Source organism: Hypanus sabinus, chromosome 14 (genome assembly GCF_030144855.1).
Source record: "Hypanus sabinus isolate sHypSab1 chromosome 14, sHypSab1.hap1, whole genome shotgun sequence".
NCBI lineage: Eukaryota > Metazoa > Chordata > Chondrichthyes > Myliobatiformes > Dasyatidae > Hypanus > Hypanus sabinus.
Window position 1 is genome coordinate 79,596,171 of NC_082719.1, and position 27,848 is coordinate 79,624,018.

At 40.1% G+C, this 27,848-nt stretch overlaps 2 protein-coding genes across 16 annotated transcripts in view; one reads left to right on the forward strand and one right to left on the reverse strand.

Moving 5' to 3' along the window:
- Nucleotides 1–12,205, reverse strand: part of LOC132404906 (uncharacterized) — a 64,064-nt gene extending 51,859 nt beyond the window's left edge. The window contains exons 1-5 of one of the 8 annotated variants that reach the window (XR_009515703.1): nucleotides 12,124–12,205; nucleotides 11,380–11,553; nucleotides 10,742–10,845; nucleotides 4,493–4,569; nucleotides 202–346 (exon numbers count right to left, since the gene is read on the reverse strand). The gene's annotated coding sequence lies outside the window, so the exon portion shown is untranslated. Of the gene's footprint in view, nucleotides 1–201; nucleotides 347–4,492; nucleotides 6,434–10,741; nucleotides 10,846–11,379; nucleotides 11,729–12,123 lie in introns of those variants that run through there. The other 7 variants (XM_059989495.1, XM_059989494.1, XM_059989498.1 and 4 more) reach the window with 7 other exon arrangements.
- Nucleotides 1–27,848, forward strand: part of LOC132404908 (GTP-binding protein Rit2-like) — a 328,089-nt gene that overhangs the window by 263,287 nt on the left and 36,954 nt on the right. The window lies entirely within an intron of this gene.

Genomic DNA, 27,848 nt, shown 5'->3' on the forward strand with positions numbered 1-27,848 from the left:
ATACTGTACATACATATCATTCAACTTATCACAGACACTTACCCTGTTCTCTTAAACCCCCCCCCCCATCCAACCCCTCTCCTGTGTATCTGATTTCCAACTTTTCTTGACTTTAATAAAAGGTCATTGACCTCTGCTCAGATGCTCTCTAACCTGCTAAATGTTTCCATAATTTTCTACTTTGATTTTAGTTAATCTCACCTTAGTAGCAGTGGTTCAGAAGGCCGCCTTGGTCTGGAAGGAGGAGAATTTCCTCATAATCATCATACAGCATTCAAAACCTTTAACTTTCAAATCTTCAATTGTAAGTACAAAAATAGAATGGGCTGGAAACACACAGGAAGCCCTTGTGGAAAGAGATATAGAGTTAAAACTTAAGGTCAAATTTCCTTCGTAGATTTCTATCTGTCCTGATCAAAGGCTCTGACAAAGTTTCTTGGACCTGAAGCTGTTTCACTTCCCACAGACCTTGCCTGTTCTGCTGTTTCCTGCATTTTCTGATTTATTTCATATTTTTGCAACTGACGTTTTTTTAAATCTTCCTTGCTTTATTTTTGCTCTCTTCTGCATCACAGACCTTCCGTAAGCACTTTCTTAATGGAATGTCACTCTACGTTATGCCTGAGTTCTAAGCAGGTTCAAGAGCTGCTAACCTTAGCAACCAGAGAGGGCAGATTTGTGAGCACAAATGAGGAAAAGCAGCCAGATTTAAACTTTTGCAGTAGATACACTGGATAGGAATTCTGTCAATGGCACACATAAAAATGACATTCACTGCTACCAGGTTATCAGCAACTTGTTAAGCCACATTTTGATTTACCTGGTTCTGCAGACTGAACAGCAAGCAAGCTTAGTATGAAAAGTCAAGGTTAATTTGTGTAAAGCTGCAGTGATGATGGCAGGACTATGCTGGGACTAAATCAGTTGCCCCAATGTGACTGTGACTGTCTCATGGAAGGGAGCTCATATTAGTTCAGATGCCGTCATAACCTAACATAATAAAAGTTAAACCAATTAATTTTGCCCTGACTAGAAAATGGCTAACAGCTGATTCACAAAAATCTTCTCAGTCCCTTAGTCTAATGGATGTATCACATGTGATAGTCACCTGATTTTGTTCAGTGATTCGATTTCCATGCTTGTGCTTTGATCATACATGCAGTCATAATTACTTAAAGTCAGAGCAATACAGCAAAGGTGCAGGCTCTTTGGCCTAACCAGCCCATGCTGACCATGGCTCCAACCCTACTCATCCAACTTTCCTGCATTTGGCCCATCTGTTCCTCTCTCTACAGATGTACAGTGGTAAGCATTCAGACTGGTTGTATCACCACCTGGTACAAAGGCTCCCAACCAACAAGGATGTCTTAAAAAAGGCGGCACCTTGGGAAGACAGCCTGTGTCATTAAGAACGTTCACCACCCGGGACATGCCTTCTTATTACTGCAATCAGGGAGGAGATACACAATCCTGAAGACCTACATTTTAGGAACAATTTCTTCCCCTTTGCCACCAGATTTCTGAACAATCCATGAACTTTGCTATTACTCTATTTCCATACTGTATTAATTTTTATTTTAACTTATAGTAGATTTTTCCATGTCTCACACTGTATTACTGCTCCCAAAACAACAAATTTCATGCCACACAGTTCATCATGTACATTTCTGATTCCATGTACATCCTTAAATTATCCTATTGTACCTGCCTCAACCACTTCCTCTGGCAGCTCATTCCATATACTCAACACCCACTACGTGAAAAAGTTATCCCTCAGGTCAATTTTAAATCAGTCGGCTCTCACCCTAACTCCATAATTTTGGACTCCTCTACCCTGGCGAATAGCTTGGCCATATATGGTCAGCAATATTGATCCCAGGCTACTACTCAGAAACTATAGATAAGCAAGAAATTGCATTTGTGTAAGCAGTATGTATCTAGATTTGCTAGATCTATCAGAATCTTGATTTATAATGGTACAGCTGTGTACATCTTAAATTTGTTATCATGATTTTCTTATCCAGCATCAAATATGCAAATACCAGGTCCGGCCGCATAACCAATTGAACATTTTCAGGTAGAAGAGAGGAAGCAGCCGATGTTTCCAGACTAAGACCTATGTACAACACTAAGATAATTAGTTTAACTGACTATGGCTAAAGGCTAAGTGTTGGTCAGAATACTCTTCCCCCAAATAGAGTTATTGGATCTTTTTAGACCGGCTCAGAAAATAAACTGAGACTTAAATTAACCTAACACACAAAAAACATGTTATTATCCAAGTACATATATATCACATATACAACCCTGAGATTCATTTTCTTGCAAGTATACTCAATAAGTCTATAGAATAATAACCTTGCCAAATTCAGTGAAAGACTACCCAACTATGGCATTTGACTAGAGCACAGAAGACAACAAACTGCAAATACAAAAGAAGTAGAAATGAAAATTAATTTATTGCTTTTTAAATAGGTTGTGGAAGATTACACAAAGCATATTTCTTGCTGAAATGGGGCTTTAATTTAATCAATAAATATTTTAGCTGACCGTCATTTACTTTGTTTACCAAAATAATTTCTCAAGCTTTCGTGTTATATAGTCATAGAATTGCATGGCATGGAAACAAACAATTCAGCCCATCTCATTAGCCTCTGAATCCAGTGCTGTAGAATATCAGTATTGGGTGCACAATGTTTATTGCCTGCTTTTCGAAACATTTCTACCATTGCACATACTAAAAATCAATTCAATAATGCAGAAGGGAAAGACATGTTGAAAATGTAATGTAGACTTGTCAATATTTTTCATGATAATGTGCTGTTTTAGCTTTCACTAATGTAGTATGCTTTCGTTTGGACATGATTTTGCTTGTAATTGTTCCCTGGGTGTTTTGTTATTGTACATGAAATTTTATTTTAATGAGACTTTATGTTCCTGGACCTAACACTGTACGACATGATATTTCATCAAGCATCACGTCCCACTCTGTGCAATGACAGTGACTGCCTTCTTCCTCTTTTCAAGTGATTGATTTTCCCCAGTGACTGGAATTGGTATCTCACAATTCTGCTGCAGGGCTCTGTGTTTTCTGAGATCTCACTATATCAATTTGACTGTAGACATCTTCCTCTTTTACATAGGAACGTTGGTGGTGAGGGGAGGAATATTCTTTAATCTGTTGCCAGTGCTTATGGATATTTTATGCATTTTCTGCGAAGGTTATTAATTATTGAATGGTTCACTACCTCAGATGATCTCAGTGATTTTTTTATTTCAATTGAAAATAATAGAGAATAAAATTTGGCACCAAAGTGCCCATTTTTGAGCTGAAATGGACAAGAAAGTTTGGGTTACAGTCACACCTACCTGCGCTGAACCCCAAAAAGAGCCTAGCTCACTCATACTTGAGTTGAATGACTTTTAACTGTCATGAATAGCTGTTCAAAGCATTCAGGTGGATAATCTGGTTTTGCAATACTCTGTTCCATTGGAAGTGGTGGGACAAGAATGTAAAACTAACAAATTTTGAAATATCTGCTGGGTGTTTAAGGCTTCAACCATTAGTTCATCAGCATAGAGTAGACTAAAAGATGTAAGAAATTTATAGAACTTTATGGAATTCTAGTTAGGCCACATCTGGTATACTGCATACAGTTCTGGTTGCCTCATTTGGGCAAGGATGTCAAGGCTTTGGAGAGGATGCAGAAGAGGTTAGCAGGATTGATGTACATGGTGGGTGCCTAGAATGTGCTGCCTGGGGTGGTGGTAGAGGCAAATACTTTAGGAATTTTTAAGAGATGTTTAGATATATACATGAATGTGAGGAAAATGGAAAGTTATACACATTGTATAGGCAGAATAGGTTAATTAATTTGGTCACTTGATTACTAATTTAATTGGTTCAGTATGACATTGTGGGCCGAAGGGCCTGTTCTTGTACTGTGTTCGATCTTTTATATGTCCCACATTGTTGACATTGTGAAAAGTGCTTCTTTCAGGTGCCACAATATTTGTGGTTTAGCCTACTGCTGGGGTTATTACTGAACTGGGCTCCACTGCACCTACACCATTTTAGACACAAAACTAATTTCTTCCAACTTTGTCTTGGCTCAGTTTTGTGCATAGAAATCTAGCCACTCTTTATGTTATTGAGTGAAGGCTATTATCATAATGAACCAATGTTACTAATGACAGCAGCACACACTGATCAATCTCTTCAAACTTCATGAATGTCTGAATTCTTCTTCATTCAATTATCAATTTAACCAGATTCTGGATTCAATAATCTGTGTTAATTCTTGCTTTGGAATTTTTCAATTTAACTAGGTCATTTGCAGAGTCATTGAATCAGCTTTCAGTCATCACTGTGACATCTGCTCTGGAAGGATTACTTCTACTGAATTTACAAATTTCATGGACCTTGACGTAATGTGGCCAATGAATCTTAAAACATAATACAGCTGATGGCTAAATGCAGCCTAACACTTACCATTCATAATATTATCTGAGCTTCTAGATTGGAATTGGGTTGTAATGCCATAAAGTGATCCAGTCTTCTCTCTCTCTCTGGGGAAGGATATAAGTAATTTAATTCTTTGTTTTCAGACTTTAGACTTAACATCCTAGCCTTTGACTTTCTGTTTTGGTTATGTCAGCTCCTCTGCAACCCTGTATCGAATATTATCATGTAATGAAAGTAACTTCACATGTAAGTATCTAGCATGAACATTTTTAGAAGCAACAGGGTTATAGTATAAACAGCTTAGGACCAATGATGCTAAGTAGGCTGTAATAAGTCACTAGTCTTTTAACAAGACATGATTGTGATTTTTCATAAGGGTTGTTTTATTCAGCAATCACCTACTTAGTCACGGAATCATTGAGCAATTCAACACAGAAACAGGCCCTTTGGCCCAACCAGTTCATTCCGACCACATAACCTATTTTTGTAATTGACAATGAAACAGCAAAATAGCTACAGGGGTGTAGAGTTGATAATAACTTGAATTTTCTGTATATACAAATTCCTAACATTGTCAAATTAACTGATGGCATTAGCTACTTTCTTACCAAAGTTCAAGGTTCAAATTAAATTTATTATCGAAGTACATGTAATTCACCATATACAACTCTGAGATTCATTTTCTTGTAGATATTCACAGTAAATACAAGAAATACTATAGAATGAAAGACTGCGACCAACAGGATGGACAGACAACCAATGTGCAAATGACAACAAACTGCACAAGTACAATAAGAAAGGGAAAAAGAAAAAAAATAATAATTATAAACATGCAGTAAATATGAACAACATCAAATGAAGAGTCCTTGAAAGTGAGTGCACAGGTTGTGAGAACAGTTCAGTGATGGGGTGAGTGAGGTTGAGTGAAGATTTCCCCTCTGGTTCAAGACTCTGATGGTTGAGGGGTAATAATTGTTCCTGAACTTGGTGGTGTGTGTCCTGAGGTTCCTGTACCTTTATCCTGATGGCAGCAGTGAGAAGAAACCATGGCCTAAATGGTGGGGGTCCTTGATGATGGACGCGGCTTTGCTGTGACATCGCTCAGCGTAGATGTGCTTAATGATGGGGAGTACTTTACCCACGATGGACTGGGCCACATCCACTACTTTTTGTAGGTGTTTCCATTCAAGGGCTTTCGTGTTTCCAATGCAACCAGTCAAAATGTTTCCCACACCCATCTATAGTGGGCTGTCAAAGCCTTAGATGTCATGGTGAACAATGCAGTGCCTCTACTTTCCAAGAAAGCTGTGTTTTCATTGTAATGGCACTTACATGCTAGACCTAGGACAGATCCTCTGAAATATTAACACTGAGGAATTTAAAATTGGTGACGCTCCCCACTTCTGAGCCTCCATTTTGGACTGGCTCATGGATCTCCGGTTTCCTCCTCCTGATATTAATAATCAGCTCCTTAGTCTTGTGACATTGTTAATTGTGACCCCACTCAACCAGATTTTCAATCTCCCTCCTGATTCGGCCAATTGACAGTGGTGTCATCAACAAATGTAAAAATGGCATTGCAGCTGTGCCTAGCCTCACGGCCATAAGTTGTTGCCAATCCAAAATGACTGGGGTCTGCAAGTGAGGAAATCGAGGATCCAATTGCACAAAGACAATTAGGCTTGGGCAATAAATACTGAACATGCCAGCAAAGATCAATTTCTAAAAAATAAATAGTAAGAATAGATCTGCTATTTGAAATTGATGGATATGGAAAAAACTAAGCCCACTGTTGGTAGTTAGGCAATGATGGATCAGGACAGCTATTTTACCTACAAGTAAAGAAGTTAATTATTTCAATACTGAACGATTAAGCAAATATCTGAATGCTATTCTAAATTCACACAGTTAAATTTAAATTAGGTTTTTTGAATTTACAATCATCTCTAACTTCTAACTTCTCATGAGGAGATCTATCAAACAACCTATATATCACTGCTGAAGGACGAAGATGATTGAATTGCTCAGATCTAACGTGCAACTTGAATGGCATGTTCTTTGATGTGCTTTGATTTCTCTTCCCTTTTAAAATTCTGTGGGCATTTTCAAAAATGAGAGGTCCAATGAAGTGTGCTCCAAAGACGCAACATTTTGCAATAGACCTTGATCAGCTGGTTCACTCTGTTCCAGTTTCCCAACTAGACATTTTGTTTACAGCTAGCATGCCTACCAGAGTGAGATTTAGTTGTTTGGCCTTTATCATGCCAGCAATATCAACTTGCTGTCCATTACGCTGCTGGCATTTAGGCAGGCAATGAAGGTCCTCCATCTCTGTAGAGAAGGATTCTTCACTACTGTTTCCTAACTCTTGTTTTTTGATCAGTCAGGGTTGTTAGACCTAAGCCGAATCCCCGAGCCTGGAGGACCGGTGGACCACTCTTAGTTTGGCCTCTACCCTTTGACCTGTTTGGCATGGGTGACCATACGAAAAGTCAAAGCACAAGGCCCTGACTCCAGCCAACATCAGATTATATAATTTTTCACAAAATCTCTGTACTCTGTTAAGCCAAACATTTAATTTTCACTTCTGTGATTCTTTTTTTCTTAAGGGAGACTTTATAATGCTGATGCTAAGGCCCTGTGATAAAGTCTACCAGTTTCCTAATTTCTCCCATATGCAACAGCTTTAATTACTGTTCGTGGAAAGATGCTTTGTCACATATTGTTTGGCCTTTTTCCGAACAGTGACAGTAGCGATACTTCATTTGGGATAGTCTGTGGTCATGAGAAGTGCTTTGTATTCTGACATTCCACCAATTTCTTTCATGTCCATGCTTTGGTGCATTATGATAAATTAAACATTTTTTTATTGTCTCTTTCATATCTCTGTTTTGATATAAGTATGTTTCAGTGAAAATCTGGCAGTGTCTACAATTTCTGCTAGCTTCACCCTATTTTCTTAAATACTCAAATGAAATAGGAATCAAAAAAGCCTCATGGGTATTGCAGAATATAGCTTGCTTCTCTCTATTTCACTTTGAAGTTTACATCATCTACTTTATATCATGAGGACAATTTCAACCCTGCCCTAATAGGTTTACATTGTGTAGGTAAGCAGCTAAGATATTAGTAACACACACAGTTATTAGTAGATGCTTACTAGACTGAGATCCTTTTACACTCTCTGATCAAGATTTTCTTTCAAGACATTCTTTTGGACATGATGTTGAAATGCATCTTTAATCTTTGAGGCTGAGACCAATGATTTTGCTATCATTTTAACAAACTAGAACAGTGGCCCCCAACCACTGGGCCGTGTCCCGGCACCGCTCCATGGCCCGGTGGTTGGGGACCACTGATCTAGAATGAACACAATTTTCTGGTCAAAGGAGGACCGGACAAGGAGCTGTGTAGAAGGAATCAAGTTAAATGCTTTAGTTGTCTGACCAGAGTGCACTTTTGCGCTTCATGCTTGGAGCATTCCCAGCTGGACTCAGTTCAGGATGCACACTCTTGTCATTTTCCAGAAAATTGCTTCTTAACAGTTAGCTTGATATTTGGGTCGCAGTGCTTCTGACCCAGCCTGAGGGACAACCTGGCATTAGCTTGTATCACATTTTTATACAGAGACCTACAATGTGAAAAGTATAGAAGATGTGAGTTGACAGTGTATGTGATGACGCATTGCACCCTGTCTACATCCTGTGAAGAAATACAGGACAGGAGAAGATTTGTTGAAAAATTTGCAAGCTTACATGTGTGAGAAAAGGACTGAATATATTTAGAGGGATATGGTCCAAGTGCAGGCAAATGGAAATCACTGACACGAATATTTTGGTCAGCATGGAAGAGTTGGGCCAAAGAGCCTGTTTCTGTACTGCATTACTCTGTTCCTCTATGGCTTTCAGTGGGTGACCAATAAATTAGAACATGGAATATAGAACTGTACAACACTGTACAGGCCCTTCAGCCTACAATGTTGCGCTGATCTTTTAACCTATTCCGAGATTAATCTAAACCATCCAACAGTGGCTAGATGGGAGATGCCAGAGAGTAGTGGTGGATAATTGTTTATCGGGATGGAGGCCGGTGACTAGCGGGGTGCCTCAGGGATCTGTTTTGGGCCCAATGTTGTTTGTAATATAAATAAATGATCTGGATGATGGGGTGGTAAATTGGATTAGTAAGTATGCCGATGATACTAAGGTAGGAGGTGTTGTGGATAATGAGGTGGATTTTCAAAGCTTGCAGGGAGATTTATGCCGGTTAGAAGAATGGGCTGAACGTTGGCAGATGGAGTTTAATGCTGAGAAGTGTGAGGTTCTACATTTTGGCAGGAATAATCCAAATAGAACATAGTAAATGGTAGGGCATTGAGGAATGCAGAGGAACAGAGAGATCTAGGAATAACTGTGCATAGTTCCCTGAAAGTGGAGTCTCATGTAGATAGGGTGGTGAAGAGGGCTTTTGGAACGCTGGCCTTTATAAATCAAAGCATTGAGTACAGAAGTTGGGATGTAATGCTAAAGTTGTATAAGGCATTGGTAAGGCCAAATTTGGAATATTGTGTGCACCTCTGGTCACCGAATTATAGGAAAGATATCAATAAATTAGAGAGAATGCAGAGACGATTTACTAGGATGTTACCTGGGTTTCAGCAATTAAGTTACAGAGAAAGGTTGAACAAGTTAGGTCTCTATTCATTGGAGCGTAGAAGGTTGAGGGGGGATTTGATCGAGGTATTTAAAATTTTGAGAGGGATAGATAGAGTTGACGTGAACAGGCTGTTTCCATTGAGAGTAGGGGAGATTCAAACTAGAGGACATGATTTGAGAGTTAGGGGGCAGAAGTTTAAGGGAAACACGAGGGGGTATTTCTTTACTCAAAGAGTGATAGCTGTGTGGAATGAGCTTCCTGTAGAAGTAGTAGAGGCCAGTTCAGTTGTGTCATTTAAGGTAAAATTGGATAGGTATATGGACAGGAAAGGAGTGGAGGGTTATGGGCTGAGTGCGGGTAGGTGGGACTAGGTGAGATTAAGGGTTCGGCACGGACTAGGAGGGCCAAGATGGCCTGTTTCCGTGCTGTGATTGTTATATGGTTATATGGTTATATCCCTCTCACATAGCACTCCATTATTCTTTCATCCATGTGTCTACCTAAGAGTCTCTTAAATGTCCCTAATATATCTGCCTTTACCACCATTCCAGTATGGGATTTCCATGCACACACCACTGTCTGTGTAAAAAAACAACTACCTCTGACATTCCCCCTACATTTTCCTCCATACATCTTAAAATTTGCCCTCTCTTATTAACCATTTCTGCTCTGGGGAAAAAAGTCATTAGTTGTCCACACTATTTACTCCTCTTAAATTGTAAGCAATCATGTGGTAATCCATGTACACCTGTACAGTAATAAATCTTAAACTCACTACTTGGTTTCCCATTTTTTTTGCATGTACACTTAAACCCCTACAGAGCAAGAGAGTGCACTAGCCAGAAGGGTGACATGAGACCAATGAATGAAATAAGTAAGTAACTTCTGACACAATCATAAGGTGACAGCCATAGGAAACAAATTATCTTAATTGGCTCAGAGTGGAACTGAGTCAACAATGATATGTACAGAATTTCAAAGGATGCGGTTGTGGCAATTCTGTTCAAACTGCCACAAAATAATAATGTTCTGTCCTCTACAATTTTACTTAAAACATCATTGTGATAAATGCCCTCTCCTTAAGAGCTTTAGACTGTTTAATTAATCTCAAACTCAAAGCTCAAAGTATGCGTAGTATATATCACCATAAACTACCCACTTTTTTTGTGGTCGTTCACAGTAGATACAAAAAAATACAATAAAATTGTTGAAAAAATACACACAAAGATTCACAAACAGCCAATTGCAAAAGAAGATAAACCATGCAAATACAAAAAAAATTATTAATGACCAATAAATAAGTAGTAAATAATATTGAGAACATGAGTTGCTGAGTCCATAGGTGTGGAATCAGGTGAATGAAGTTATCCTTGCTGGTTCAGGAGCCTGATGGTTGAAAAGTAGTAAGCTTCCTGAACCTGGTGGTGTGGGACCTAAGGCTCCTTTACTTACTTTCCAATGGCAGCAGTGAGAAAGTGCATTGCCTGGATGGTAAGTAGATGAAACGGAAAGAATGATCCTAATCATTAATTTGAAAACCGCTCTTACAACCTTTAAATCATGCGACCTTATGTTCAGGTTGTGCTGGCTGCTACCATTGCAAAGAAGCTGAGTGCTTACCTCTAATTGGAATGGAAGTCCTATGCAAAGGATGTCTTGGTGTACCCATAAGGGAAATTCTCTTTGCATCCAACTCATTCCTGCGGATCAAACTAAGTCGAGCACTGCAAAGTAAAGCTTCCTTTATTTCAAATCTTTTGTGAAAGGTTAATTCATTCTGACTTGTTTCAGCCATCTGACTGAAGCTCTCGAGATATAGGTAGGCTGCAGAGTCTCCATAGACTGTCAACAGTAAACTGGTATTGAAGATACACTTGTCAGAGCAGTGCAGATTTGATTTTTAGTACAGCATCCAGATTATTTTTCACATTTTACTTGGAAGGGTAGCTAAGTCTGTAGCCACTCTAAATGATCCAAAGTATTCTTGGAACATTAGTAGATCAATCTGTCATTTTGTAGCTGAAACCATAGTCTAATGGACTATTTATTCCAATCCAAAGTTAAGAATCATGTAACCATGAGCTGAAATAAAATGATAAAGGGCCTCTCTTTGACCTATTCCCTCATTTGTACATAATCTGCAAGGGTAAGAGTTCACCTTGGCTCATAGGATTGACAGAATGGTCTGAAATATTGAAAACTCCCCCAAAAAAATAAGAAGAATGTCTGTCATTTTGACCTTGCCCGTTATCACTTACCCTCATTTATCTGTATACTGAAGGCTGGCACGAACTACTTCTGAGCCTTCAACAAGATTCAAGTCATCCATCATAGCCGTAAATGCAATTTCTTGCCAGTAAATGGAGTTTGTACTCCCCTCCACACATCCCACTTAATTGACTTCAGTGGAGTTGGATCTTCAGAGGTGATGCCTGGGCATGTGAAATGACTGGTGACCAGAGCTGAATTTCTCTTCAAAACTGCCATTTGTGATATCTAATTTTGCAATATCCTTTTCAAATAAATTATTGCTCTTATTGGCTGTTATTTCTTTGATTTAATGTGTTGCTTGAACTCGAGTATAATGGGATCTGCATTTGCTGAATTCTGCAGTGACACAAATGGTTTCAAATTGCTTCTATGTAACTTAACGCTGTAGGGTTTTGTGAATAAAACATGTGAGAGTCGTTTTATGTGTTAACAAAAGCCACAGCCCTTTACATCGAAAACCCGTTGCCTTACCGACATCATTACATCAGACACTCTCACTTAACTGAACACAACTCAATGATGCTGTTTGTGAATTATGTAGAACAATTTCTATTATGAACAATATGTGTCATTTGTTACCAATTACAATACCCTAAACAGCGCAACGCCCACCCACCCCACCCCCAGAATTCACCAAAACTGGCATTGTAAATCTGTCTGAAACTCATACAAGCCTCCTGGCTCAGGTTTGTTTGTCTTAGTTGGAGTAAAGGCAGGTTTTTATGACTCACCCAGGGGTATGGTAGTGGACCGATTTAAAGAAATTCCATAACAGCAGCGATCTTTAATGGCAATGTCGCACCTTCTGTGGAAATGTGCTGACTGGGGAAGTCAATAGCAAACAACCCATCCTGGCATTTAATGGGGTTAATGATCAGCCCACATTGGCTTAAGCACTTGAAAAGTGTGCAGAGATGTGATAAGTGTTCAGTTTTGGATGTGTTGATGACAAGTATGCCATTAGGTAAAATAAAGGAAAATCTAAGTCTTTTAACACAGAGTCCATTCATCTCTGGAAATTCTGTGCTGCATTTTTAAGCTCAAGTGGCATGCACAGAAACTCAACTAGGCCAAACAGGGTTATAACAACAGTTTTGAGAACTGTCTTGAGAATCTTCAGTGCATCCAAGTGCCTGATATATAGCCCCTGTCTAAGCCCACTTTAGAAAAAAGTTATCTTTCCAGCTAAACATGCCGAGAAGTCTCTATTCCATGATGCTGAGCACTGACACACCCCAGGGCTGTGTGCAGAGCCCTCTGCAGACTGAGTTCCGGCATTCAGCTCAAACTGTATCAAGTTGGTGATTGGCCTCATCAGCAACGATGATGAGTCGGAGTACAGAGAGGAAGTGACACAGCTGGTAGACTGGTGTGAGACAACAGCCTAAGTCTGAACATGGATAAGACAAAAGAAATGATTGTGGACTTCAGGAAGGTGCTGATGAACTAACCCCCTCAGCGCATACATGGCTCCTCCATAGACAGAGTTAAGTGTACCAAGTTCCTGGGAATTCCCATCACAGATTACCTCACTTGGTCCCTCAGTATCACCTCCCTGAATAAGAAGGCACAGCAGCGCCTCCACTTCCTGAGGACAGTGAGGCAAGTGAGCCCTGCCCCGCCCATCTTAACAGAATTTTGCAGAAACACCATTGAGAGTTTCCTGACAAGCTGCATCTCCATCTGGTATGGGAGCTGCCGAGCATCGAACTTACAATGGACTGTGAGAATGGCTGAGAGGATCATAGGGACCATCCATCGGGGATAAGGAGCACTGCATACACAGGGCCTTTAGTGTTATCAAGGATTCCATCCATCCATCCAGCATCATCTTTGACGTTCAGGAAACTTTGATGCATAATCAGGATGGGGAACAGCTTCTTTCCTTAGGCCATTAGGTTTATAAACTCACTGCTGCATCGCATTTGAAGTGTCACCAGATAACTTGTATTGTACCCTACAATATTTAATTTATGCACTTTATTTATTCATAAGTCATTTGTAGATTTAATTCTTGCTTCCCTAAGCTACTGTGCGTAATGTATGTGCTGTACATACTACTGTGCTTGACACTGTGGTCTGGAGAATCATTGTCTCATTTGGTAGTATACATGCATATAGTTAAATGACAATAAACTTGACTTGAATGTGTGGGATCGGGTAACAAATCAGGGTGGTGGCTTGTAAAGCCCAGGTAATCATCGCATGGGCATCAACTACCATTCAGCTTAGGGACTATGTGGAGGGCTATTCGACCTGCATACAATGCCAAGCATTGGCATGTTAGCAAACTCAGCCTTCACACTGGCCAGCTTTTCTGAGTCCAGTCTAAGTTCACGGTTGTGGACTGGTAAGCCAATTGTGGAAAGGCAGTGCTCGACAGAATGCTGAGTGACTGTAGTGGAAAATGTGGGCGGTGAGGTTTTTTAAATTTGCCCATCAGGCGAGTGAGTTCACATGAGGTGGTGCGTATGGTAGGTAGTCATCGTGGGAAACTAACTGGGGTACAGGATAAGGACCCAAAGTCCTTCGCATCTGCAAACCAACAGTTCTTAAGATCTACTAACAGTCCTTTGGTGCAGAGAAAATCTGTGCTGTGCAAAAGTCTAACAATTTTAACCAAGACAAAGTCCCATGTGTAGCATCATTTACTAAAACAGAGCATCACATGGCATACATCATAAATCCATTTCCAGCAAGGGTCTGTCAGCCTCTGGCTTATAGTCAATGGGTGATGCTGTCAGCACACTTACTTGAACACTCGTGTCACACAGGAAGCATCACCCTGAAAAGGTGTCCGTAATGAGCAATAGACGACCCTGACAGTTGGAGCCCATGCTGTTCACAGAGCTTCGATGCCCCCCCCCCCCCCACCCCGTGCACTGGTACTCTTGAAGCTGCACGACAGTCGACACTTCTTGGCATTCATTTATGTGTGATAAAAACATAGACCCGCCATTGCTGGAGGCACTGCCGACAGGGTAAGGTGGAGGAATGATCCACCTCTGCCTGGCTGAGTATAGACCATCAGCCATTTTAGCAAGCCCACTATAGTGCTTTATGGATGTATTAATGGGGGCTATGTGAACTTGATCGTGTATTTGTTGCATAATCATTTCTTTAAAAATAAAACAAGGATGGTGATTGCCCAGGAGAGATCACACACGTTCTATTAGTTCTGAGGACCTAGCATGACCCCGAGCAGGCAAGGAGAGCAACTGTTTAGCGTGCTCAGATTCAGACAGTCAAAAAGTTTGTAATAGGTGACTTTTCAGAGTGACATATTTATCATGTGCGGGTGGGTCTTCTAGTAGACTCACCACTCTGGCTGCAGTGGAACTACTTAGCGATGCTATGATGTAGTAAAATTTGGTATTGTCAGTGGTGATTACTTGCAGCATGAATTGGTTTGCCTGTGCAAACCACGAGCTAGAATGCAGCTCCCAAACCTCCAACAGCTTCAAAGCAAAATGCATTGATCTACATGTCATTGAGTGACTCTGGAATCGTCCAAGAGTGTCGCAGACACCAATGTAGGATTTTAAATGTGTGAGAGGTATTTTACGTGCTTAATAAAAGCTGCAGTCATTCAAACAAACATTACAAACAAACCAAAAGCAGTAGCCTTACATTGACACCATTACGTCAGACACTGGCTCTTAAAGTGAACACAGCAACTTAATGACAGTGTTTGTGAATTATGTAGAACAGTTTCTATAATGAACAATATGTGTCATCTGACACAAATCACAATATCCTACAACCACATTTGTGATTACTAAACTATATTCATGGTTACAATTAAAGGAAAAAGGCAGCACATTTGCCAAAGCAAGCTCCTGCACACAGCCATATATTGATGACCAGAGTATTGACTGCATTTTGGGAAATCTTGAGAGGGAAATAGAAAATCACACAGGACAAACATTAACCTCCAATTTGAGTGTAATTGGGTAGTTTCACTCAGATAGAAGCACAGCTTAATTGGAGCGAAGATAGATGTTTTAGTTCTGCTTTTCAGATAATTAAATTGCATCTAAGCTATGGTTAAAGGATTCTTCCATTCACCCATTACAGGAATAATTTGAAGAGTTTGGCCAGGAAAATTACATATTTTTCTTAATTGCTTTTCCTTATCCACTAATAGCCATCGCATTTCGGGAAGCATGTTAATCAATGCTGCTGACAATTGTGCATCAGGTCACAGTTTATTGGCTGCAGGGGAAAGTCGTCTGGAGTTGCTGATGCTACATAAAGGTAGTCTGCATTGTTTAAAGAGAAAGTCAATTGTGGTGTCAGAAGTGATTCAATTGATAATAGGTGCAGGAGTAGGCCATTTGGCCCTTCGAGCCAGCACCACCGTTCAATGTGATCATGGCTGATCATCCACAATCAGTATCCCGTTCCTGCCTTCTCCCCATATCCCTTGACTCTGCTATCTTTAAAAGCTCTATCTAACTCTTTCTTGAAAGTATCCAGAGAATTGGCCTCCACTGCCTTCTGTGACCGAGCATTCTATAGATCCACAACCCTCTGGGTGAAAAAAGTTTTACCTGAACTCTGTTCTAAATCGCCTATCCCTTATTCTTAAACTGTGGCCTCTGGTTCTGGACTCCCCCAACATCTGGAACATGTTTCCTGCCTCTAGCGTGTCCAATCCCTTAATAATCTTATATGTTTCAATCAGATTCGCTCTCATCCTTCTAAATTCCAATGTATACAAGCCCAGTCACTCCAATCTTTCAACATATGACAGTCCCACCATCCCAGGAATTAACCTCGTGAACCTACGCTGCACTCCCTCAATAGCAAGAATGTCCTTCCTCAAATTTGGAGACCAAAACTGAACACAATACTCCAGGTGTGGTCTCACCAGGGCCCTGTACAACTGCAGAAGGACCTCTTTGCTCCTATACTCAACTCACCTTGTTATGAAGGCCAACATGCCATTAGCTTTCTTCACTGCCTGCTGTACCTGCATGCTTACTTTCAGTGACGGTTGTACAAGAACACCTAGATTTTGTTGTACTTCCCCTTTTCCTAACTTGACACCATTCAGATAGTAATCTACCTTCCTGTTCTTGCCACCAAAGTGGATAACCTCACACTTATCCACATAAAACTGCATCTGCCATGCATCTGCCCACTCACCCAACCTGTCCAAGTCACCCTGCAATCCTGTACTTGATCCCAAAGATCTTTAAGACTATAAGACCATAAGATGTAGAGCAGAGTTAAGCCACTTGGCTCATTGTGTCTGCTTCACCATTTCTTCACGGTTGATCCATTTTCTCTCTCAGCCCCAATCTGATACCTTCTCCCTGTATTCCTTCATGCCCTGACTAATCAAGAATCCAGCATCTTCTGCCTTATATATACCGAATGACCTCCACAGCCACCTGTGGCAACAAATTCCACAGATTTACCACAGGTTCCAGTAATTTAAATTATTGGACATCGTACTGAAGGCTTGGTAGAAGACCAAGAGAGCTAAGCTGTATTCAGAACATGCTGTTGAGCTCTCCAGTCATTGGCATAGGAACAGTGGGAAAGCACAGCAGTAGAAGACATTGCCAGGAGTAAAATTCTATGACAGTGGATACTGTTTAGGAAGAGGGTTAAAGTGAGGCAGGATGGTGAGTGAGTTCAAATTTCAAATGGCTTATTCCACCATATGCATCCCTAGTCTTGCCTGCCACTCAACTCCCAGCATTTCCTCTTACCAATCAACATCCAGCACCCTGCACTTTGATGAAGCTTTAAAGATTTTGTCACTTCGGTGTGCATAATAGAAGCCGAGGGGAGATTCAGACAATACGTTTATTCTTCAAACAGCATTACCAATAGATTATTTGGTCACTGCCATTGGAGTGGATTCAGAGGAAGGTTATAAAAATGATCTTGGGAATGCATGAGAAACATTTGAATGCTCTGGGCCTGTACTAGAATTAGGGAGGAACTCATTGAAAGGCATAGATAGAATGGGCATGGAAAGAATGTTTCCAATGGTGACAAGTTTTCCAGTTTTATCATAATTATATTTCTGAAAGTACTTTATTGGCTGTAAATAACATTAATAGAAAGCACAATATAAATATTTGCTTCTTTTAACTCTTTTAATTCAGATGAATTACCTCTCCAGCATATATCTGTCAGGGGCACAATCTGCAGCTCACAAACATTGGCAGCTATTTTTGCAAGACAAAGAGGTATACAAGGCTAGATAACAAAATTTCTGGCATCAGTTAAGTTTGCAGTTGATACTAAAATAGGTGGTATTGTAGGCACTGTTAAAGGTTATGAAATATTACTCGGGATCTTGATCAGTTAGGTTAGGGGCTGAAAATTGACAAATGCCTTTCAATCCAGGTAAATGTGAGGTGTTGAATTTGGGGAGATCAAACAAGGGCCCAGGAGTGCAAATGCATAGCTCAGGGATTGCAGTGTTACATGTAGATATAGTGGTAAAGAAGGCATTTGGCATGTTGGTCTTCATCAATCAGAACAGAGAGTATAGGGATTGGGACAATATTTCATATGAAATGTTAGTGAGGCCACACTTGGAGTATTGTGTACAGTGGAAATGTGTTATTAAAAGCATTTTTGAGAAAAAGTGTAGAAAATATTTACCAGATTTTTGCCTGGACTTGGGGGAGGGGTCTATATTACAATGAGAGATTTCATAAATTAGAAGTTTATTCCCAACACTGTAGGAGATTGAGGGATGACCTAATTGGGCAGAGAAAGGGGAAAGAAAATAATCTTTTCTTCCCTAGGAGAGAGTGCTAAAAACAAGGAAGCATAGTTTTAGATCAAAGGTGAGATTTTAAAAGGGACATCAGGGGCAGCCTCTTCATGCAAATGGTAGTGTGTATCCAGAATGGGTTGCCAGAAAGAGTAGCTGAGACAACTACATTTAAAAGCCATCTAGCTAAGTACATGGTCAGAGAAGATTAGAGGGTCATGAGCCAAATACAGAGAGATGTGACTAGCTTGCTGGGTAACAGAGTCAGGATAGACAAGATGGGCCAAGGGGCCTGTTTCCATTCTGTATGACTCTTTGACCATATGATGACAGCTAGAAATGCCAGCATTTCCATTTCCAATTGTTGTAAAATTGCAGAGATTATTAAGAGTCAGCCCTACTGATTTTTAACGAATGGAGCAAGATGATTGAGCAATTGGTATTTGTGGAAGTGTTGGAATCGAAAGTTGGGTGGTAAATAATTTTATAAAAGCTTTTGGCAGTTGCACAGGATGTGAATATGAAAGTAAAAGTCAGGAAATGGTTTGAGACCAATCCCAGGCAATGATTAGACTTGATTTGATCTGGCACCATGATAGCTGGAGTAGCAAGATCACTTGAGGTGATGGATTCAAGAACTGAGTTGTCAGTGAGTGATTGAGGGGTTATGTGGAGATGCACTGAATGAGGAACTGAATGGCAACAGACTCTGGAAAAAAGAGAGGGAGAGAGAGGGAGAAATCAAACAATAAATAGAGGTCACACACGAGGAAATCTGCAGATGCTGGAAATTCAAACAACACACACAAAATGCTGGTGGAACGCAGCAGGCCAGGCAGCATCTATAGGGAGAAGCACTGTCGACGTTTCGGGCCAAAACCCTTTGTCAGGACTAACTGAAAGGCATAAATAGAGATGGTGGTTGAAATCATCAATTGTGTGGAGTCACTTGTACAGACAATGAGGGAGAAGTGCAGTGAAGAAACCTTAATGAAAAACTATTCAGATAAGTGCTAAAGTTGAAGCTTTTTTTAAAAAAATGAGGTGAGAGATGTTAAATAAGCTTTTATGCTTAATAAAATAGAAAATGGCAAGTATAATTTACTAATTGTATTCACACTGACACTACAGTATTTGAATGCAGTAACTGGTCAAAGCTACAATCAATTGAAAAAGCTCCACTAAGTGGAAGATGGAGTTGACCATAAGATAATTTTTTTGTTAAGCCCAGTATGTTTGTTCAAGTAGACTCAAAGTATCCCAGGAATGAAGAGGAAGTAATTTATGCATAGGAAGTAACAAAAATCAGGAATAGAAGCTAGCCATTTGACAAGAGCACTAATAACTTTTGCCTATGTACAAACTGTAACACAGTAAAATATCACAAAGTACATAGTGAGTGCCCAATCAAACTACATTTGACAGCAAGCCGAAAGCTTGATGGATTTTGAAGAGTCTTCTGGAGAAAGAGGAAGAATGATGAAGGTTTTAGCTGGGTAAATTTAGAATAGGTCTGAGGAATCTGAAACTGTGAATGTTATTGATAACTGGGGTGTACAATGTTATCAAGGGCTTGCAAGACTTTGAAAATGGGGATGAGACATTTAAAATTATAACATTTCTGGGTGCAGATTCAATGCAGTTCAATGAGTACAGGAGTGAGAAGTAAAAATAAAACAAAGACGTATATGTGGAAATCACAGACAGGGTTCAGAGGAGATTTATAAGGATGTTACCTGTATTGGGGAGCATGCCTTATGAGAATAGGCTGAATGAACTCGGTCTTTTCTCCTTGGAGCGATGAAGGATGAGAGGTGACCTGAAAGAGGTATACAAGATAGTGAGAGGCATTGATTGTGTGGATAGTCAGAAGCCTTTTCCCAGGGCTGAAAAGGCTAGCATGAGAGGCCACAGTTTTAAGGTGCTAGGAAATAGGTATAGAGGAGTTTTTAACACACAGAATGATGAGTGCATCGAATAGGCTGCTGGCGATGGTGGTGGAGCCGGATACGATAAGAGTCTTTTAAGAGACTCTTAAAAAGGTACATGGAGCTTAGAAAAATAGAGGGCTATGGGTAACCCTAGGTAATTTCTAAGGTAAGGACATGTTCGGCACAGATTTGTGGCCAAACGGGCTGTATTGTGCTGTAGGTTTTCTATGTCTCTGTGTATAGAAGTTAGAAGCAGAAGTGGGCCAGCTGGCTCATCGAGTCTGCTGCACCATCCAATATGATCAAATTTAACGATCTGGCCTTAAATGCTTTCTGAGGTGGAGAAACCCAGTGGCTGTGCTTTAGAGTATGAACAGCAGTGTTCTGCATGAACTCACACTGGTGGAGAGTGCAGCATGGCAGGTCAGTCAGGAGATCATTAATGCACAAAGTGATGACACATTAATAAAGTTTATTGTCATTGACTTAAAGTTGTTTATGCAATTTCTTTCAAAGCATTTTAATGAAATATTAGCAGTAAAGTAATAGGCTGCAAACTTAATTACAGTTGTCCATCAAATATATTAGTTTAAATTATATTTTTATTCATTTGAAGCTGTCACTGGGATAACTCTGTCTGCCACTCCTGCAAGCACATCTGGCCATTTACAAGGTCAAGGACAGCAGCAAAGTGACACCATCACATCTTCAGTGGTAATTGAGCTGAGAGGTTACAGTAATGCAAAGGAACACCTGCACATTCCAGTTGTTTCTCTGAGAAAAATATTCTTCTGAATTATTTCTGTATGAACGAAAGTCATAATGGCAGGAGCACATTGTTTAATGAAAGCTGACCGAAGAACAGGTAAGCCTGGCAGTTAATAGCATAACAATTTTGCTTTCAGCATTATGCAACTGAAAATGAACCTTTCCACAAGGGAAGCACAAGTATGACTATTTCTGTGTCATTTGACACCAATGAGAAAACTTGGCTTGGCACTCTGTGCCATGTGTCACCTTTGAGATTCTGATGTGATTTCTCTTTCACAGATGCATGGCATGAGGTGACACCCTACACAGCTCTATTTATGGAGCATTTCAGGCTTTGGACAACGTGGTTTTAAAACCTTAACACTGGCTGGGAAGGCCAGCAAGATAAGCAAAATGCTTGCCTTGTTCCCTTGACATTAAGTCTACATCACAACAACTCGTTGATCTACAATCAACTTCCTGACCTATTCACTAATCTGCAACTCCCTATCCTGCAATCTCCTCCAGGTTTCCAATCAGTGATCCTCAATCCCATCCAAAAACACTGGCAAAGCAACCCAAGAATTTCACATTGTAATGCTTAGTTTCTAATGCAGCCTTGTTGGCCATCATTTATTGTATTTTTTTCTGAATTTTCCCAGAAATTTTGAGTCTGTGATTGTGACCAATAAATTCCTCAACTCTGGTATCTACTGTAAGTGCAAAGGCTGATTAAGACATTAAAATAAGTGTCTTAGTTATACAAAACTGTCACCTATTCCTAACATTTTGAGGAGGGCACTGCCCTTGCTGAGGTGTTTTAACATCAACTAGACAATCAGTCAAACTCCACTCGAAAATGAGATGAGAGTCAGGGTATAGCCTCCTAACTCCTCAGTTTTATTGCAGACTCAATGGCATGGCATAGTGAATAAGGAGAGGAAAAGGACTGAAAAAGCAATGCTTCCACTGGGGAAGCACTAGGATGGCTTTATATGGAATTCACTCCTAACATAAAACTCTGGCCTACTGCTGACCAATGTGTTCTTCATACTACTTCCTGACTGTACAGGAAGTGACCTAATACAAATCTGAAACTGCTCATTTAAAAAAAAGTTGAATGTGCTTAGCATAAAATAATTACCTGAAAGACAGAACGGGGCCATATTTGTATCAATTTGTTCAATTTAAATGTTATGAATGAAAAAAGATATAAGTTGGCATGAAAGTCATGTCTGGCTAGCACAAATAATTTGCATTTAATTAATCAATTAAAAGTTAAGAAATCAACCTCTGGATGCCCACATCAGGCAATATGGGAAGATAGCTAAATTAACATGGAAACCATTTGGGTTCTTTCTCCCCATTGTGTTTCCACACACTGTCATTTTAAATTGTCTGAATTCAAAAGAATGGTTTAATTTCAATAGTTGTGTCATGATGGAGTGGGTGAATGAACACTTATATTCAGATACTAAGCTGGAGTGATATCAGTGTTAAATGTCTATGTGCAGGAGTCAGTGTCACAGCAAAAGGAGCATTTTTCTGTCATCCTCTCAGTGTGCTCATGGTTCCTGTACACGTCTAAATTCCCAAGACTGTTTTTGACTCGGTTAAGCAATACAAAAATAAACTAATAGGGAACAATTGGAAGTTCAATAACAATCACTTGCATTACTTAGCATCCTCAGTAAAACAGATTTTAAGATCAAACTGCATAGAGATGTCAGGACACTGAATCAGACTGTTTGGACTACTGTGTCATGCTAGCCATCAAATGCCGATTGTTATAAATCCCATTTTCCAACTAATCCCATGGAACTTCAAAGGTTCATCTAACTCCTACTTATCTCTCTGCCATCTCTCAAGTAGTTTCAAATGCCCAACACCCTCGAGTTGAAGAGTGTCTTACATATGTATATATGTATACCTTCTAAATCTTCTACACCTTACTAAGCCATTTGGGTACAGACACCTCTGCCTATGTAGTTGAGGCAAATACTACAGAAACATTTAAAAGTTTTCAGATAGACACATGTATGTGCAGGAAATGGGGTGGGGGGTATGGACATTGTGTAATCAGAAGGGATTATTTATTTTGGCATCTAATTACTAGTTTAATTATTTCTGCACATGAATGAAGGGCCTGTACCTCTGCTGTACTGTTCCACGTTCTAACCTTCCTCCTCTTATACTCTATGCCACGGCTAATGGAAATATTTTGCCTCCTTAAAGGTTAGTTTTATTTGCCATGTGCATTGAAACTTAACAGTGAAATGCTTTGCTTGCATCAAATTAAATCGGTAAGGATTGTGCCGGGGCAGCCGGCAAGTGTCGCCATGTTTCTGGCACCAACGCAGCGTGCTCACAACTCACTAAACCTAACCCTGACAGCTCTTAGGAGCATTAACTCTGCCTCTGCACTCCTAGGAGCTGCTGGGCCTGCTGTGTATTTACAGCATCTGTTGATTTTACCCCGAGTGCTTGAGGAAGTTACAATGATGGAGATGAAAAAGGCAATGGAGAGATATGAAGATAAGGATGAGAATTTTATAATTAAACTATGTTGTTCTTAATTACCTTATCTTCCTGTGTTGTTACCTTCAAGGATGTTTGGATACTTACACCAAGTCCCTTTGTTTCTTAGTCCTGCCTACTATTCAATGATTATATGAAAAAGTTTGATGAAAAAGAGAAGTTTAAAATAAGATAAAGAAGCCTAAGGGGGTTAGGGATGGACTTCCAATCTAAGTTTCCAAAGCTGAAGGCTGAGCTGTTAACAGCGGAGTGATCAAAAGCAACAGAGACAGATTTGTAGGCAAGTTTCAGATACTTCAGAGGGTTCTAAACTAATTGATCTGAAGAACAATTTTTGACCTGAAAGATTAACTCTGCTCCCATCCCCCAAGGAGCTGACAGACCTGCTGTGTAGTTAGAGCAATTGCTAATTTTGCCCTGAGTGCTTGAGCAAATTGCAAAGGTGGAGATGAACAATGCTATGGAGAGATGGAAAATTTTAGAGTAAAACTATATTGTTCTACAGAGGAATAATTCTCTCTGCTTAGATAAATCAGTGCTCCTTGCAAAAACATGGCTTTCAACTTCAGAAGTTTCATGCCTCTGAGTCCACAGAGGCTTGTGAGTGGCAATGATTACTGCAGATTATTTAAATAATTATTGCCCTCCAGCAACAGCAGCATGGGAACAATTAAATTAAAATTCACTGACCTATGTAACACATTGGGATTAATTGTGGAATAAAGACTGAAAATGTCTGAAATGCTCAGCTGATAGGAGGTATCTGCAGAAAAATAAACAGTATTGTGCAGTGTACTGTGTAATAGACAAATTAGTGGAAAACTTAGCAGATCAGGTAGCATCTAAGGGAGGGAAAATTGAGTTAATATTACATGTGGCTAAATAGTATCAGAGCTGACCAGTTACGGCACAAGCAAAACAGGTTGATGCTTGAAATTTTTGAATTCAGTATTGACTCCTAAGAACTGCAGCACGTCAAGGCGAAGATGGTATGCTGGGATTTGTGGTAAGGTGACGGCATGCTTAGTCACAGCGACCTCTCCAAGTCTAACAAATGGTCTAGGTGTTTGTCTAAGATGTGTTTCTTCTGATCACAAGACCCCACTGGACATTGGTAATACAAAATACCATGGGTCCAGTTGATTAGTACATTGGCGCACTAATTAGTACATCGGCTGCATGACCGTGGGCTGTTGCATGGACCAGGCCCTCATGCAGCGGCAATACCTGCTGCAGCAACCCCGGAGATGAGACATTAGAGGCAACATGTCAGAGAGCAGACGCTTAGCGGGTGCTCCGGAATCTGTGTTGGGTAGGGGTCAAGCTCTTCATTCAATGCTGCTCTCCAGTGCTCACTCATGCTGGACAAGCTGGATTACTCGTGTCTGCAGCTGCCCCAGAGTGAGATGATGAACTGCTGCAAGCTTGTTCTTGCAGAAAGGTGTCTTCCAGGACAGAATGCTAAGCACCATCAATATTCAGGTCATGCCACTCAGGGACTTGTGCTAATATTATTTTGTGACTGTATGTGTGTATGTCTAGGGGAAAATTTGTTCACCCGCCAAACCTCGCCTCCAATACACATGGGTGCTGTGAAATGCACACTGGTACAAACTCACACACACAATATCGAACCACACACCATGTACGTTTACAGAATACACTTTATAAATCTTATAACTAAGAACTAAGTGATTAATAGTGATACAATATATATGAAAGAAAAGAAAGGAAAGGCGTCAGAACTTATCAGGGTTCAGTCAATTGGGGCACAATCATTGGAGCTCAACCATCAAAGTCTTCGGTCCACTATTCGCTCTTCTCCGACCTCCATGACCCGCATGCCTGGGACCAATCTCGGTGGTCGACCAGAGCGCATCCAACACCGTCCACCCTCCTCATGATCTCCTCTCCAACTCAAAAGTTCGAACAACAACAGCTCACAGACCCACAAGAAAGAATAACATCTATCCCAATTGGTTAACAAATGAATACAATTCTCATTATCAGTAATTATAACCCAAACAAGCTGCAAGAGAAAGCACTCTCTCGCCAGTTACCATAAACTTAACAAAGAAGCCATTTTGATTAACATACGCAGTAACATAAGAAACCCCTTACATGTGCTATCGTAGGTATATGTGCTGTGTGATGGGTTTGACTGTACGTACTGTTCTGCATCTTGGCCCCAAAGGAATGATCGTTTGTTTAACTATATGCATGTGCTAGGTTGAATGAGAATTAAACTTGAACTTGAACTTGGCTTCCTAGGAATAGTTTAGGTGGATAGGCCAAGTCTTTCATGTGAAGTGCGTTTGATGTCTGGGCCTGTATTCAATAGAATTCAGAAGAATGAGGGGTGACCTCATTGAAACCTATCGAATGGTGAAAGGCCTTGAAAGAGTGGATATGGAGAGGATGTTTCATATGGTGGGAGAGTCTAAGACCAGAGGACACAGCCTCAGAATAGAGGGACATCCTTTTAAAATGGAGGAGGAATTTCTTGAGCCAGAAAGTGGTGAATCTGTGGAATTCTTTATCACCGGCAGCTCTGGAGGTCAAGTCTTTATGTATATTTAAGACAGAGATTGATAGATTTTTGATTAGTCAGGGCATGAAGGGATATGGGATAAAGGCAGGAGATAGGGGCTGAGAGGAAAATTGGATCAGCCATGATAGAATAGGGGAGTGGACTTGATGGGCTAACTGGCCTAATTCTGCTCCAATGTCTTATGGTCTTATATCAAAATGGAATGTAGAAATAAAGTGAAAGGTGACTGGAGCAATGGTCCTCCATACAGAGTGAACAAAATGTTTTGCAACATAGTCACTGAAAATCTTTTAGCATCTGGTAGCATCCATGAGCTATCTCAAATCAAGATCTCTTATCCATCACTCATGTTTCAATTGATATATGTTGGAATTAGGTTAAATAGCATCTTGATTTTAAAAATTTGTTTTTAAAATCAGTTCTTCTCTTCAGTTGACTTCCAGATTTAGCCATCAGAGGTGTGTAACTTTGGCTTAGATGGCCAAAGCTCTGGAATTACATTTCTGAACCTCTGCCCTGTTTCTTGCTATGTAGACACTGGATTTTGCCGCAATGTTGAAGGTTGAAAGAGCAACACTTCACACTCTATAAACATGAGGCTGTCTGCAGGTCAGATGAATAAACAGTCCATGTTTAAGCCCAAGACCCTTCTCTCCTGAAGAAGGATCTCCACTTAAATATCAACTATTTATTCATTTCCGTAGATGTTTCTCAACCTGCTGAGTTCCTCCAGCATTTTGTGTGTGTTACCTTATATTCCAAATGGATAGTCTCTAACCTGATGGCATGAAAATTAATTTCTCTAACTTCCGGTTATTTCCTCACTCCCATCCCTTTGCATTTTTTGCATTACCCATTCCCCACCTAATTACTCTGGTTTTATCCCCCTTCCTTTCCAATTCCTGATTAAAGGTTTTGGCTGGAAATGTTAACTGTTTATTCCTCTGCCTAGATGCTGCCTGAGCTGCTGAGTTCTTCCAGCATTTTGTGTGTGTTGCCCTGAATTTCCAGCATCTGCAGAATCACCTGTGTTTATGACTTTCTGCTTTCTCCAACCTTTATGCCATCTGTCCTAACAGAAGACCTGGTATCAAATTTTATTTGCTATTGGCCCTGCAAGTGCTCTTAGGACATAATACATTTTTAAAAGACTGGATATAACTAACCTGTTCTATTTATGATGATCATATTTTTCCCTTCAAAGAAAACAACTTTAATTTTCTTCAGCTTCATCATGCTTATTAGCCGGCCAGTGGTGTAATGGCATGGACACCGGACTTCGCGGCGAGCGGTCCCGAGTTTGAGTCTGGCTGGCAGCTTGCATACTGTCCATCTGTGCTCGGTTATGCATCGAGCTAGCAACCCGGCTGTGTAAAATAAAAACAAATGCTGAAGAACTGGCAAGACTGCTGCCCGATGTGTCATAAGAAACAACAGCCATGCTTATCTCATGAAAATATTGGAGATACCCTGAGGTGATGAGGAAAATAAGGAGCAGTATATATAAGTAGCAAAAATTTAAAAAAATAAAGATTCTTTATTAAATTAATTGCTTTGGGAATTTATGATTGCTAGCTTAATATAGAGGCAATTTGCTGCTAAGGAGATAAAATGGTGAACACTCTGGAGCATTCCATTTTCAAAGCAGTATTTGTTGTTTTCTTCAGCCATTGCTGCTGTTTCAAGTAAAATCCAAAAGTTTCACCACAAAGTGTTTTTCTAGATTCTCAGAAATACTTGTGACAGATCATTACAATTGGCCACTTAATCCCTCCCTTGAGGCAGTACAGTATCCCCACTGATGGCTTTTAAATGAATTCATTGCAATGTAAAGTGGAATTCATGCATTATAAAACACTGACCAACCTAGAGCAGCTTGCTAAATTTTCTGCTCATAATTATATTTGCCTCATTTTAATAAGGTGTCAGTAACATGTAAAT